Source organism: Dreissena polymorpha, chromosome 1 (assembly GCF_020536995.1).
Source record: "Dreissena polymorpha isolate Duluth1 chromosome 1, UMN_Dpol_1.0, whole genome shotgun sequence".
In the NCBI taxonomy this organism is placed as follows: Eukaryota; Metazoa; Mollusca; class Bivalvia; order Myida; family Dreissenidae; genus Dreissena; species Dreissena polymorpha.
The window spans coordinates 67,181,146-67,196,445 of NC_068355.1; the positions used below are offsets into that span (position 1 = coordinate 67,181,146).

Sequence of the window (15,300 nt, forward strand, 5' to 3'; positions counted from 1 at the left end):
TAACATTTCCTTTTGTCTATCGGTTTCAAAGCGGATGATGGCCTATCAACTAAGCCATTAAGCAAGTTACGATAATTTTAGTTGGCATCGTACACATATTTGTAAGGATTTTAATATGTGACAAAACAAACATCTAAAAAAATATTGGAAAGATCCATTCGGGTTAAACATCCATTCGCGCGGCGAAAGCGAGATATACCGTTAATACCTAACATCAATCGAGCAGTCGTTGGATAGAGCCGCCTCTCGATATGCCCATCGTCTGCATATCTCCGCTACAACAACGGGAAGCACGCCCCGAGTCCGAATCCTCCTCAAGTCGACAATATTCCAGCCGATCCCATCTCCGTTCTAGATATATCGTTTCCCCAAAACACACAACCAACATGCCCGGTGCCCACTCCAAATTGGGACCACATTACAGGACTTATCGATAATTAAAACCAACCGCTGTATAGTAAAATAACACATCAACGATACGTACATAGGGAATCCCGCCCAACATCGCCGGACGAACCACATAACTGTCCCCGTGCAAACCTCTTTTGGATGTCTCAGTTGTAATTTCAAGTACTAGATAAATGATAACACAAATCCTTGATCCAGAAGAAAATATGTGTACCCCAATTCTGCCATCCTTTTCTAAAAACCGTAAGACTAAAATGCCGCGATAATGTACAGGTACTTTAATCCGTACTTATTCTCTTTAATATCCGATTCACCGCCTCGCTTAGCACAACCCATCATTACTTTATTTTCTTTTAATTCAGCAAATAATCTTATTATAAATAAAAGTTTGTTGATGGCCACTACTGTTAACCGCTCTTAATCCAAATTAATAAGATTCATCATCTACATCGCTACTGAAATCGTATACAGATAATATAACACCTATAACTCCCACGGAAAACTTATTATTGCATATATACACATGTATTTAGTTAATGATCACGTGCAACACCATGTGAAAGAAAGAGTTTTTATCGTGAACGTCTGCTTAAAACTTGAACTTATAAAACTGGTGCGATTATTGTGCATAATTCAAGACATACCCTGTGGTTACAATCACGAAATTAAAATATATAGTATTAGCTGTAGGTGGATGGTCCACGGCCGTCCACAAGCTCAAATGACCATATATGGAGAAAAAGGCGGGACCAAACCAAATAGGCTTGCAATGCGCATGCCCAAGCAAAACCGATTGTAAGCCATCTTGAATTGTTAGCGTGAAAAGAAATATACTACATTTATTGGATATTTTAATATGATGAATATTCTAGGTAGAGAATATGGATAGTATTATCATTATTAGTATTACGTCAACATTAACTCAACAATTGTATTGTTGACATGAAGAAAAAGCTATTTCGAGGTTGTTTTGACCATTGATTGCTAAGTAGGTCAAACTCAAAGTTTTAACTTTTATTGATATTTTATTTAGTTAAGGAATCTTCGAGTAATAGTTAAAAAAAATCTTTCGCATTCTAATTCTATAGCTAAATCATGTGTTGTTGCTATATTATAAACTTTCGTGCATGAGCCATTTAAATCCGTTTGCATTACTTTTTAGTTGTTTCCCCTGGAAAATTCTCTTCTTGCTAGCCTTCGCCGAGTTATTCAACAACATCGCTATATTGCTGATTTTTGCTGTTGTTTTTTTGGTTAAAGCTGCATGCTTTTGTTGGATAATGTTTAATTTATCATTCACGTTTTACATATGATTCTGTTTAAACCATATTTAATCGATGTTCTGGTGAATTTCGCGCATGCTTAACTTGCCTGATTTCGGACGTAATTTACTTTCGGATACATGCTCCTCTTGTGTTTTTTTTCGATGTTTTCTTATGTATGCAGATTTAAAAAAAACAGCTCATGCTTAAATGTGTTATTGAGCAAGTGACTTCTTTATACTATGGCAGGAATAAAAAAACTGTTATAAAATTATAAAGGAAGTTTAGTTACATGTATAAACTCACAGTCACAAGTGTGTAAGTATTACTGTTACATTTATTTATATTTACTAAAAGTAAATATATGCTCACATATCAGTAAGTATTGTAAAGCCCTAAATTATATTTAATACACCCATCTAGGCAGTTAATTCATATATGTGCTGGCTTTAATTTACATTCATGTTATTATCACCCTGCAATAGGCGGAGGGATATTGTTTTGGCCTTGTCTGCCCGTCTTTCCGTCCATCCGGCACTTTTGTGTTGGGAGCCATATCTTGGAAGTGCTTTGGTGGATTTCATTGAAACTTGGTATGAGTATATGTATAGATAAGAGGATGATGCATGCCAAATGGCATTGTACACTATCTGTTAATAACGGAGTTATGGCCCTTGGAACCTAAAAAAATGCTTTTTTACCTGAGTGTCAAATATAACACTTTTGTGTCCAGAAGCTAATTAGCGGGGGATATCAATTCAATGAATTTGCTTGTTATTAATTGAAGGGAAATAAACCTGTTATTTTGTCTGTCATTATGGTGTTTAAAGTCACATTTAATGGCATCCAACCTACTTTATTTCAAATACAGTAACACCTGGCGCCGTGACCTGGATGCAGATTCTAAGCAGATGGGCCAAAATGGGGGCAGCTAGAGAGACTCGCCTGGAACTGACAAGCCTGGAGGGAGCTGGTTGACTGTTGGCGAGATGGGACAACAGACGAAGAATAAACGAACCTACTTGATTTGATAAACATTTTTGTAAGTCATTCAAGAATCGAGCAAACTTTTTGTTTCCAATAAGCAGTCCTGTATATATCCGAAATAAAATAAAATGTTTCACTCAGGTTCCTTGATACTCATCTTGGTATTTAAGGGACCTTATAACAGATTATGGCATGTATTGAAGTTTGTCATTAAATGCGTTATATTTATAAATGTAAACATTAAATCTAAAAAGCTCAATTAAAAAACAAGAACAAATTAAAAGAAAAAGTAATCCTCATCTGGGCTCGAACCACTGACCTCTGGAGTACAAGTCTAACGCTAAGACGGCCATCCATGCTCATACAATATTTTATACTTTTAGTTTCTATAAGCAAAGCTCGTAGTGTCACAAAAAACGACAACAGAACTCCAAATTATTCAATTGTTTTGCTTTGCAACGATTTATCATTTTCAGGTTGTTAATGTTAAGTATAACTGTTTTCTCACAAATATCATAACTGCAACAAAAATGTGCAAGTCTGAAACAATTTTTATGCCCCCTTTCAAAGAAAAGGGGGCATATAGTTATCAGACTGTCCGTCTGTCGGTCCGTATTTCTGTCACACTTTGAGTTTAGGTTTCGAAAAATGCTCATTACTTCTATTTCCCTTGAGATATAACCTTCATATTTGGTATGCATGTGCATATGGACAAGAACTTTCCATACGAACACAAATTTTTACCCCTGTGACCTTGAACTTAAGGTCCGTGTTTAGGTTTCAATATCTGCGTTTAGGTTTTGAAAAATGCTCATAACTTCTATGTCCCTTGAGATATAACCTTAATATTTGGTATGCATGTGTATATGGACAAGGCCTTTCCATACGCAAAAAAATTGTTACCCCTGTGACCTTGAACTTAGGGTCCGCGTTTAGGTTTCGAAATCTGCGTTTAGGTTTTGAAAAATGCTCATAACTTCTATGTCCCTTGAGATATAACCTTCATATTTGGTATGCATGTGTATATGAACAAGGCCTTTCCATACGCACAAAAATTTTTACCCCTGTGACCTTGACCTTGAAGTAAGGGTCCGCGTTTAGGTTTCGAAATCTGCGTTTAGATATTGAAAAATGCTCATAACTTCTATGTCCCTTGAGATATAACATTCATATTTGGTATGCATGTGTATATGGACAAGGCCTTTCCATACGCACACAAATTTTGACCCCTGTGACCTTGAACTTAGGGTCCGCGTTTAGGTTTTGAAATCTGTGTTTAGGTTTCGGAAAAGCTCATAACTTCTATCAAGCATTTATAGGGGGCATAAGTCATCCTATGGTGACAGCTCTTGTTTTATTTTGTCAATTTACCAAAAAATGCAAAGGCACCTTAAAATACATGAAGTAATGTTTACAGTTGTCCATAACCACATATTGAAAAAGAATGTGCAAGCTCTATCTATTGGCATACAAACAAAGCCAATCTGTTGGATTATTACTCATGGCAAGCAATATGATCTTAGGTATACCTTCTATAATCAGGTGTTTGCACTTTAATCACATTAAAATTTGAAAAACTATAGAAGTACAAAAAGGTCAGAATGATAACAAACAGGTTTGTAATGGACATCATCTTGCAATTGCTATTTATGTGAGTGGGATGGTACACAAATTCTGAATTTGTTATATGTAGGACATTTAGTAACTTAGCAACCCATGCATGTTGCAAGGGTGTTAATTGTCCGGATTATTTGGAAATCCCGATTTGAGCCATTCAGGATTGAATTTTAGATCAGTGTAAATCCGATGATTTGTTTTAAGGGGGTGTGAACAAATATTGTAATTGCTTCATTGGCATGCCGGGCATGTGTGCTTAGTATGGATTTTTCCTGGTCTTTTTAACAAGGTTTTCCAAAGAAAAAAACGGGTAATTAGATTGGCAAATGCCGGCTGGCGGGCGGACGGAACAAGCTTGTCCGGGCCATAACGTTGTGGTTCTTGGTGAGAATTTAAAATCATTTGGCACATTTGTTCACCATCATTAGACGGTGTGTCGCTCAAAAGAATACCGTCAATATATCCAAGGTCAAGGTCATACTTTGAGTTCAAAGGTCAAAAATGGCCATAAAAGAGCTTGTCCGGGCCAAAACTATGTCATTCATTGTGAGACTTAAAAATGATTTGGCATATTTGTTCACCATCGTGGGACGATTGCACTTTAGAATTACGTCAATATCTCCAAGGTCAAGGTCGCCACAACTAAAAATATATTTATTTTGAAACAAAGGGGGTTAATTATAAACAATCAGTTCAGTTTTAGTTGTCTCCCTCTATCAGACTTTTTTCTACATTGAAAACCTGGTTTTGTGACAATTTTGTCCCTTGTTTTACTATTGTCTGATTGGTTATCCGCTGACACGGACATAAAAGGTAACTGACCTAACCTCTTGGCTACTTTCCAGAAATCTTACATACTACAAAATGTAGCATTAAATTTCAATTTTCTGCTGTCAAACTAAGTGCATATATTATTTCATTTGCAAAAGACATATCTGGATATATTTTTGGACAGTTGTTTTACTGTATGGTTAGTGGATTAACATTTATTATGCCCCCCTTCGAAGAAGAGGGGGTATATTGCTTTGCACATGTCGGTTGGTCGGTCTGTCGGTCCGTCCACCAGGTGGTTTCCGGATGATAACTCAAGAACGCTTAGGCCTAGGATCATGAAACTTCATAGGAAGATAGATCATGACTCGCAGATGATCCCTATTCATTTAGAGGTCACTAGGTCAAAGCTCTAGGTCATGGTGACCCGAAATAGTAAAATGGTTTCTGGATGATAACTCAAGAACGCATATGCCAAGGATCATGAAACTTCATAGGTAGATTGATCATGACTTGCAGATGACCCCTATTGATTTTGAGGTCACTAGGTCAAGGTCACGGTGACCCGAAATAGTAAATGGTTTCCGGTTGATAACTCAAAAATGCATAGGCCTAGGATCATGAAACTTCATAGGTAGATAGATCATGACTCGCAGATGACCCCCTATTGATTTTGAGGTCAGTAGGTCAAATGTTAAGGTCACAGTGACCCGAAATAGTAAAATGGTTTCCGGATGATAACTCAAGAACACATATGCCTAGGATCATGAAACTTTATGGGTAGATTGATCATGACTCGCAGATGACCCGTATTAATTTTGAGGTAACTATGTCAAAGCCAAATGCACGGTGACCCGAAATAGTTAAATGGTTTCCGATGATAACTCAAGAACGCTTACGCCTAGGATCATGAAACTTCATGGGTACATTTATCATGACATGCAGATGACCCATATTGATTTTCAGGTCACTAGGTCAAAGGTCAAGGTCACGGTGACCCGAAACAGTAAAAAAAATCCGGATGATAACTCAAGAATGCTTTTGCCTAGGATCATGACACTTCATAGGTACATTGATCATGACTCGCAGATGACCCCTATTGATTTTCAGGTCACTAGGTCAATGGTCAAGGTCACAGTGACAAAAAACGTATTCACATAATGGCTGCCACTACAACGGACAGCCCATATGGGGGGCATGCATGTTTTACAAACAGCCCTTGTTATCGATGTTCTTCATAACATTTATATAAAATGACAATTACACATCGAGTGTTACTGGTGGTCTGGCTTATAATATTTTGCATTTTACTCACCAGAAATAGCAACTAAGACTATAAAAAGAACAATGAACTATGGCTTTGGGGGGCTCTACCTGTAAGGGACCTACAGCCTCAGACTCCAGACTTTATCATAAGGATTTCAAATTTGGGACATTTGACACCCCTGATGTTGTGCCATGTATCAAAACCGTCTATATATAAACATTAATTTTATTAATTGGATATGTTGAAGATTTGGTGATGCATTGGATTTCATTTTGTGTTTTGTTGACCTACTTTTAATTTTTAGGCTCAGCAGAACTATGGCTGTCAAAACACAATTGTATTAAAATGAATAGTGCTTCAAATTATACAAGAAGTCACTTTCTTTTTGTTTTAGATGTTTTTCAGTTTCGTCGGAAGACATTTCCCACCAACCATCCTGTCTTGAAAGAAATAACTTTTGAACCCGATTATCTGGTAATACTATTTTTTTTACATACAGTTATTAGTGAATTATGAACATTTCATAAGGATCTCAAGGGTCACAACAGGTATATATATATAATATATATATAATCAAGATTTTCCATAGGCAGTTAGAGCACAGCTGGCCCGAATAGCATGGACAAGTTAACAATTTTTTTTTTAAATATCTAGTGTGTAAAAATTACTTTGCATTGCAGAGAACTTTAAGATCATTTTATTTCTGTAAAAAATGTTCAAAGTTATATCCTGAATGATTTTAGGGCCTTAAATTATATATGGAAACAAGCATATTTAATAATAAAAAGGCCTGTTGAGTTTTGAATTTGTTCTCTTAAAGATTTACAGAAAGACCCTTTTTAGCTCGACTATTATATATGAAATCTATATAGTGGAGTAATTCTACTCACCCGGCGTTTGCGTTAGCCTTAGCATTGGCGTTAGTGTGAGCATGCAAATGTTAAAAGTTTGCGTACTACCCCAAATATTTTCAATGTCCCTTGGCATATTTCTTTCATATTTTGCATACTTCTTAACAAACATGACCCCAACCTATAAACAAGAGCAGACAACTCTATCAAGCTTTTTGTAATAATTATGGCCCCTTTACCATTTTGAATATTCATTTTATTGATAAATCTATGTTAAAGTTGGCGTACCACCTAAAATATTTTCAACGTCCCTTAACATATTGCTTGCATATTTTGCAAACTTATTTACCAACATGACCCCAATCTATAAAGAAGAGCAGACAACTGTATCAAGCATTTTGTAAGAATAATGGCCCTTTTTCCATTATTATATGCATATTACTTAAGATTCAACCCAATAATATCTTTGACAAGTTTTAAAATGACGCCGGTTGGATGAGTTTGAAAATGGTTTTGGTTGCTTTAAAAACATGGCCACCACTCTAGAGGCCGCATTGTCCAATCTTCGTGAAATTTGTTCAGAAGATTGGTCTCAATGATATCTTGGATGAGTTTGAAAATGGTTATGTTTGCTTGAAAAACATGGCTGCCAAGGGGCGGGGCATTTTTCCTAATATGGCTATAAATGGCTATAGTAAAATCTTGTTAACACCCTAGAGGCCACATTTATTGTTGGATCTTCATGAAACATGGTCAGAAGATTCATCCCAATAATATCTTGGACAAGTTTAAAAATGATGCTGATTGGTTGAAAAACATGGCTGCCAGGGGGCAGAGCATTTTTCCTTCTATGGCTATAGTAAAACCTTGTTAACATTCTAGAGGCCACATTTATTGTCTGATCTTTATGAAACTTGGTCAGAAGATTTGTCCCAATGATGTCTTGAATGAGTTCGAAAATGGGTATGGTTGCTATAAAAACATGGCCACCAGGGGGCGGGGCATTTTTCCTTATAGGGCTTTAGTAAAACCTTGTTAACACTTTAGAGGCCACATTTATTGTCAAGCTTCATGAAATTTGGTCAGAAGATTGGTCTCAATGATATCTTGAAAGAGTTTGAAAATGGGTACATTTGCTTGGAAAACACGACTTCCAGGGGGCGGGGCATTTTTTTCATTATATGGCTATAGTAAAGTCTTGTTAAAACTTTAGAGGCCACTTTTATTTCCAATGTTCATGAAAAATGGTCAGAAGATTCATCCCAATAATATCTTGGACGAGTTCAAACATGATGCTGATTGGTTAAAAAATATGGCTGCCAGTGGGCTCTGCATTTGTTCTTTTATGGCTATATAGTAAAACCTTGTTAACACTCTAGAGGCCACATTTATTGTCTGATCATCATGAAACTTTGTCCGAAGATTTGTCCCAATGATATCTTGGATGAGGTCAAAAATGGTACAAATACCTACAGACTTTAATGATAAACACAAGTCTGGCCAATGTCGTCTTACAAGCTGGTATATACACTCACTGCTAGAGCAGAATCATTTGTCATCTGTTGCAGACAGGCAGTGGTGATCGTTCTTAGCAAATTGAGTTGCGGTTCTTTCCGTAGCTAAGGCTTCTAAGCACACACTGATTTGCAAAATATGCTCTGTAAATTCTAAAATGCGACCAACTAAAAACAAACCCTTTGCCAACTTCTAGGTCAAAGGTTAAGTTTGAACATCGTGATTCCTTTTAAATGGCAAATGATATTCGCGTACGATCTTACAACTGTAACTCCCTATTCCCAACTCGGCATTTTCATCAAAGGGCATGAAGGGTGTCCAAGGTTGACAGGTCGGAATCTTTGAATGGCAGGGTGCTGCGCCCTTCCATTCATGCCAAGCTGGAGCACTGGTTTTGATGGTGTTTCACTTGTAACACACTAAGCAGTATGACCCATTATATTTATCAACATGGCTAAAATGAGGCCAAAATAAATGCCCTTTGTTTATTTCCAAAGACATGGATGGATCATCTTTGTCTCTGAATATATTATAAATACTCGTGTTGTTGATTTTGTCCTGTTTGCTTATTGCAGGAAAACTGTTAACGCATTATGTTGTGAAGACTCCTCTGTAATCAGACAGCTAGCAGTATTATGATTATCAAATATTAAAATTTGACTTAACAATATAGCGCTTCAAATTATATAAGACTTTATTTTTGTTTCAGATATTTTCCAGTTTCCCCTCACAACAATTTGCATCAAACCTCTTGTCTGGTAAGAAATTTCCATTGAAACCAACTGCTGGTAATACTATCTTTTCGGTTATGGGGGCTATATAGGAACCACTTTGTCGGTCCGTCAGTCTGTCCCGAAATTTCATCAGATCTTCACCCAAACTTGGTCACAAATTGTATCTAGATGATGTATAGGTCAAGTTTGAATATGGATCATGCCCGGTCAGAAACTTGGTCATGGGGTCACTTATTGTGTTTTAAACCTGAAGTTTGTCTGGGCCATAACTTTGTCATTTATTTCATACAGTATTTTAAATGATGGAACAGTTCATAATGATTTCAAGACATCTTCTGATCCCTGGAAGATAAACTAGGGATTGATCTGTCTGTATATAACAGTTCAGAGACTTCCAATCTAGCGTGAGAAGATGTAATGATAATGTAAAATGGAAATTACATATAACCATACATGCCATAATTTTTCAGACCAATTCCGGGACATTGTGTTAAATTGTCCGGGACTTTTGCCGATTTTCCGGGACATGTATAAAATGTAGCGATATTTATAGACATATGCATTTTTGGTATGTTTTGTTTTGTTTCGCATCGTTAATTGCAAAAGTTCGAAAGCCTATCCGAAATAAACTTGATCTATCAACGTCAAATTAAACATTACTAGTTCCTTTACTAGATACAGGCCATGTGTTTTCAGTGTAAGCGTTCTAAACATAGATGGTGACGTCACTGCGTTATTGTTATTAAGACCGGTGTGTAACGCGTAGTTGTTGATACGCCTTTATTCATTTATAACATTTATATAATAAAAAATACAACAATACAGTACCGTTAGATTGTCAACTCAAATCAATTCACAATACATACAACCAATCACATAAAACAAATACAACAAAACAGTACCGGTAGATCGTCAACTTAAAATCCGTACAGTCACACATTACACTCTTGTTTCGATGTAGATATAAGTCAATTAACAACCAAAACAATGCCGCCTTTTCGGTTTGACAGCGAACGTGAGACAATCAATATGATAACAGGACCCCTGTTAATTGATCGATTTTGACACGTAGCGTAGTCTGCCTATTCGGGTAGGCATTGTCATGGAGACGCTGCATATATACACAGATTCGAGGTGCAGTTAAGCCTAAGATAAGGTACATGTATATATGGATTTTGTAAATTCAGGGACATTTGACAGATTTCCGGGACAGCAGGACAAGTTCTTCATTTCCGGGACTGTCCTGGACAATCCGGGACGCATGGCATATATGATATAACAGTTCATACAGTTTAAGAAATACAATACATTTTATACAATGTCGTTTTTATGCCCCCGAACCAGCGATTTTGAGGGCATATAAAAATCGCTCCGTCCTTTAGTTTGTTAGTCCATCCGTCCGTCTGTAAGTTAGTAAGTCCGTCTGTCAATCCGTCCGGATTATTTTCCGTTCAATAGTCTAGCAATTGTCATCAGATCTTCACCAAACTTCATGAAAATGTGTAAGGCAATAACATCTAGGTCAAGTTAGATAATGGGCCAAATAGACCCAGACACCCCTGAGTTATGGCCCTTGAATCATAGTAAAATAGGGTTTTTAGCTCGACTATTATATATGAAATATATATAGTGGAGCTTTCCTACTCTCCCCGGGGTTCCAGTGTCCGTGAGCGTTGGAATGAACTATAGTGGGGGACATATTGTTTTCGCCCTGTCTGTTGGTCTGTCTGTTGGTTTGTTTGCTCCAACTTTAATATTTTGCCATAACTTTTGCAATATTGAAGAAAGCAACTTCATATTTGGCATGCATGTGTATCTCATGGAGCTGCACATTTTGAGTGGTGAAAGGTCAAGGTCATCTTTCAAGGTCAAAGGTCAAAATATACCTAGAAAGGTGCAGATTTGCTTCAGTTTTGTGTTTAGGTTCATTTTATTCCTAAAATATCACAGCTATTACACTATGCCTCCAAACAATATACGAAAGCTTGACCCAAACCAAGACACTCTTGATGTAAGTAATGGTAGGTGAACGTAAGAATTAATTGCTGGCAATTCACATGAAATTTACATGAGGGTTTATTAATTATCCATGGTCCTGATCCCTTTAATATCTGAAATCCCTGTTTGTGCATATAACATAATGTGAACACCCTTTGGGCGACCTTACTTTGTATTTCAATCAGTTTCTTGTTTTGACCATTATTTTTACATTATTATCAAAACTTGTTAGTTTCCTACCCTTGAAAAAGGAGAGGGACTTACGGTTTGCGCTCTGTGTCTGTCAGTCTGACACTTTTCTGGATCCTTCGATAACTTTAAAAGTTCTTCACCCATTTACTTCAAATTAATACTGAACCTCTCTTATGACAATACGGTCAATCTCAACTATGTATGGCCCCATTACCAACCCTGGGGTGCCCCTCCCACATAGGCCACGCCCACCCAAAATTGCCTTTTACTATAATTTCTTCATTTCTACACCGATTCACTTCTAATTGATACTGAACTTCTCTTATGACAATACTGTCAACTATGCATGGCCCCATTACCAACCCTGGGGCGCCCCTGGGTCAAACATGCGGCGTGGGGATATGCGTCGGTCTCTGCCGCGCCATTTCTAGTCAACATTGGAGACATTGGCATCTTAAAGGAATAAATTATGTATGAGCCCAAATTTTGCAGAACTATGGCCCTTGCTCATTTTTGTTTAGCTCCTCAGCTGAAATCATCATCTAGCAGTCACAATAGTTGAGCGGTTGGAGAGGCATGCATTGCGTCCTACTACTGCTCAGACTATATTATGGTAATGCCTTATCCAAATAACACAAGTATTCACCATGTGCAAATGTCTTGTTGTCTGTATAACTCTCTCTATTAGCTCAAAGTAAAAAAGCATTTGAATTTGCACACTTTGGTATTTTAGTTTAATTTTGTTTGGACATTACAATTGTTTTGAAACTAAAGATTAGTGTTGGGGCATTACACTTCTCTTTAAAATGTTTATTTGTGATTGTTATTTTTTTCAGTTTGGCAGACAAAACATGCTGATCAAAAAGAATGTGTACCACAGGGGCCAGTGTTTCCATTTGAGTGATTGACAAGAAGAAGAAGAGATGAGAAATGTTATCATCATATTTTAGTCCCTACATTTATAGTGTACAGCTCAATGTATTGAACCGGTGTTGTAGAATATAATTGGAGATACATTTGAACATTATATATAAGATGATATTTCAAAAGCAATAAGAAATAAAAAGTATAAAAAGGTCAAAACAGTAAACCTTGTGTTTACAGTGGACAGGTTTAAAGTGGAAGTGACTAGTTAATTGTTGATCATAAGCTGCACTGATGGAAAAAATAGTGGGAAATTACTATCTAGAAAACTGTTTAACGTACGACAACAGTTGTGGAACTTCATAAATGACCGTATGTAACAGGGCTGGGCAGTTTTCCTTATATAGCTATAGTGAAACCTTTTGAACACTAGTGAAGTCACTGTTTTTTTTCCAATCTTCATGCATTTGGTCGAATATTTGTTCAAATGATGGCTCAGTCCAGTTTCGAAATTTTTATGTCTATTCAAAAAACATATCCACTAGAGCACGAGGCAATTGTCTTTATATGGCTATAATGAAACCTTGTAAATTCTCTAGAAGTGACATTTTTAGCCATATCTCCATAAATTTTGGTCAGAATATTTATTCTAATGATAGCTCAGTTGTCGAGTTTGTAACTGGTTCCGGTTTGTAGACTAACATGGCTGCCAGTGGACATGACAGTTTTTCTTAATGTGCTAGAGTAGAACCTTGTTAACACACAATTGGCCTTTTTTATGTGCATTTTTCATGAAAGATGATCAGAGCATTTGGCCCAATGTAATCTCAGCTGACTTTGAAACTGGATCACATAACGTCAAAAAGTGGGTCAAAATGTCAATTAAAAAAAGCTTGTAAACACTGGAAGTTGCATTTAAAATTGTGTTCCTTTTTTATGTCCCCCACTATAGTAGTGGGGGACATATTGTTTTTGCCCTGTCTGTTGGTTGGTCTGTTGGTTGGTTGGTTTGCGCCAACTTTAACATTTGCAATAACTTTTGCAATATTGATGATAGGAACTTGATATTTTGCATGCATATGTATCTCATGGAGCTGCACATTTTGAGTGGTGAAAGGTCAAGGTCATCTTTCAAGGTCAAAGGACAAATATATGGGTCAAAATCGCTCATTTAATGTACACTTTTGCAGTATTTCAATATTCAAGATAGCAACTTGATATTTGGCATGCATGTGTATCTCATTGAGCTGCACAATTTGAGTGGTGAAAGGTTAAGTTCATCCTTCATGGTCAGATGTCAAATATATGTGTCCAAAATCGCTCATTTTATTATACTTTTGCAATATTGAAGATAGCAACTTGATATTTGGCATGCATGTGTATCTCATGGATCTGCACATTTTGAGTGGTGAAAGGTCAAGGTCATCCTTCAAGGTCAGAGGTCGAATATATGTGGCCCAAATCGCTTATTTTATGAATACTTTTTCTATATTGAAGATAGCAACTTGATATTTGGCATAAATGTGTATCTCATGAGCTGCACATTTTTAGTGGTGAAAGGTCAAGGTCATCCTTCAAGGTCAAATATATGGGTCAAAATTGATCATGTAATGTCACTTCTGCAATATTGAAGCTAGCAATTTTATATTTGAAATGCATGTGTATCTCATGGAGCTGCACATTTTGAGTGGTGAAGGGTTAAGGTCATCCTGCAAGGTCAAACGTCATATAGGGGGACATTGTGTTTCACAAACACATCTTGTTTAAAGTTTGTCAAAACATTTGCTGTAATGATAAGCAAAGTCAAGTTTATAAATAATAATTTGTCTACAAATTACATATTTTTCATTAAGTTCATTTATTATTCTAAACTACACCCTCTCAGAATAGTTTAGTTACTTCTGGTCACAGTTGAGCACCTTAGGGCTCTTGTTCTATAATTTGATTGTTTTGGAAAATTGTCATTTGCCAAATGTGAGCAAGTCCCAAATTTAATTACAACCCCTGCGTTGTAGTATCTTGTTTTCTTATATGTTAAAAGTGGGAAAATTATCTATGAATCTGACTGGCATAGATATTTGGTTTCATCAAAGCATCGTGTAAATGTAGTAAAACTAAACACAATTGTGTTAGCATTAAAACTGGCCATGCCATGGGGGTCAAATGGTTAATACAGACTTGTAGAAATTTTTATCCGTTAAATATATTTTGTGTACATAATGATTAGCTTTTCCTTCAACTTATCGCTTTCATGGTGTAAGAAACATGCCGACTTACTAAGTAAGTCGGAGATTCTGGGTTTTGATTCCCAGTGAAAGTCAAGTCACAAGGAAAATGCTTATTGTTGAAGGATTTATTAGTTTATTCAAACACGTAAGATTTTTTTCTTTGCTCGTTCAGTTTACAAATAACAAGCAAATGATCTGAAAGTATTTGTTTATAACGTAGAAGTTAGTGTCATGAATAGTAAATTGGAATAATGCACTTAATAGAACTTTACATATTGTATATAAGACTAAAATACGCAGAAATGAAATACCAGTAGCATTATTAATACATTTTTATACCCCCACAAACGAAGTTTGTCGGTCCGTCTGCCTGTCTTGTCTGTCGGTCCGTATTAAGTGTCCGCTCTCTAATTCAAGTTGTTTTTACCCGATCTTCACCAAACTTGGTCAGATGTTGTATCTATATGATGTCTAGGTTCAAGTTCGAATATGGGTAATGCCGGGTCAAATCAAGGCCAAGGGGTCACTTAGTGCGTTTAAACTTTGAGCATGGTGTCCCGTCTCTATATGCACCCCTTCGAAGAAGAGGGGTATATGTTTTCCACA

The 15,300-nt window shown here is 36.6% G+C and overlaps 1 long non-coding RNA gene across 4 annotated transcripts; it reads left to right on the forward strand.

Moving 5' to 3' along the window:
• The first annotated feature begins 1,185 nt into the window (after positions 1-1,185).
• Positions 1,186-14,406, forward strand: LOC127833539 (uncharacterized). Of its 4 annotated transcripts, none has more exons than XR_008027470.1 (6): positions 1,186-1,280; positions 2,542-2,712; positions 6,707-6,786; positions 9,388-9,436; positions 12,124-12,215; positions 12,439-14,406. It is a non-coding gene; the product is annotated as an uncharacterized LOC127833539 (long non-coding RNA). The 4 variants fall into 4 exon arrangements; XR_008027461.1 differs by having other exon boundaries at positions 1,210-1,396; XR_008027471.1 differs by lacking the exon at positions 1,186-1,280 and adding an exon at positions 1,706-1,988.
• Positions 14,407-15,300: the final 894 nt, after the last annotated feature.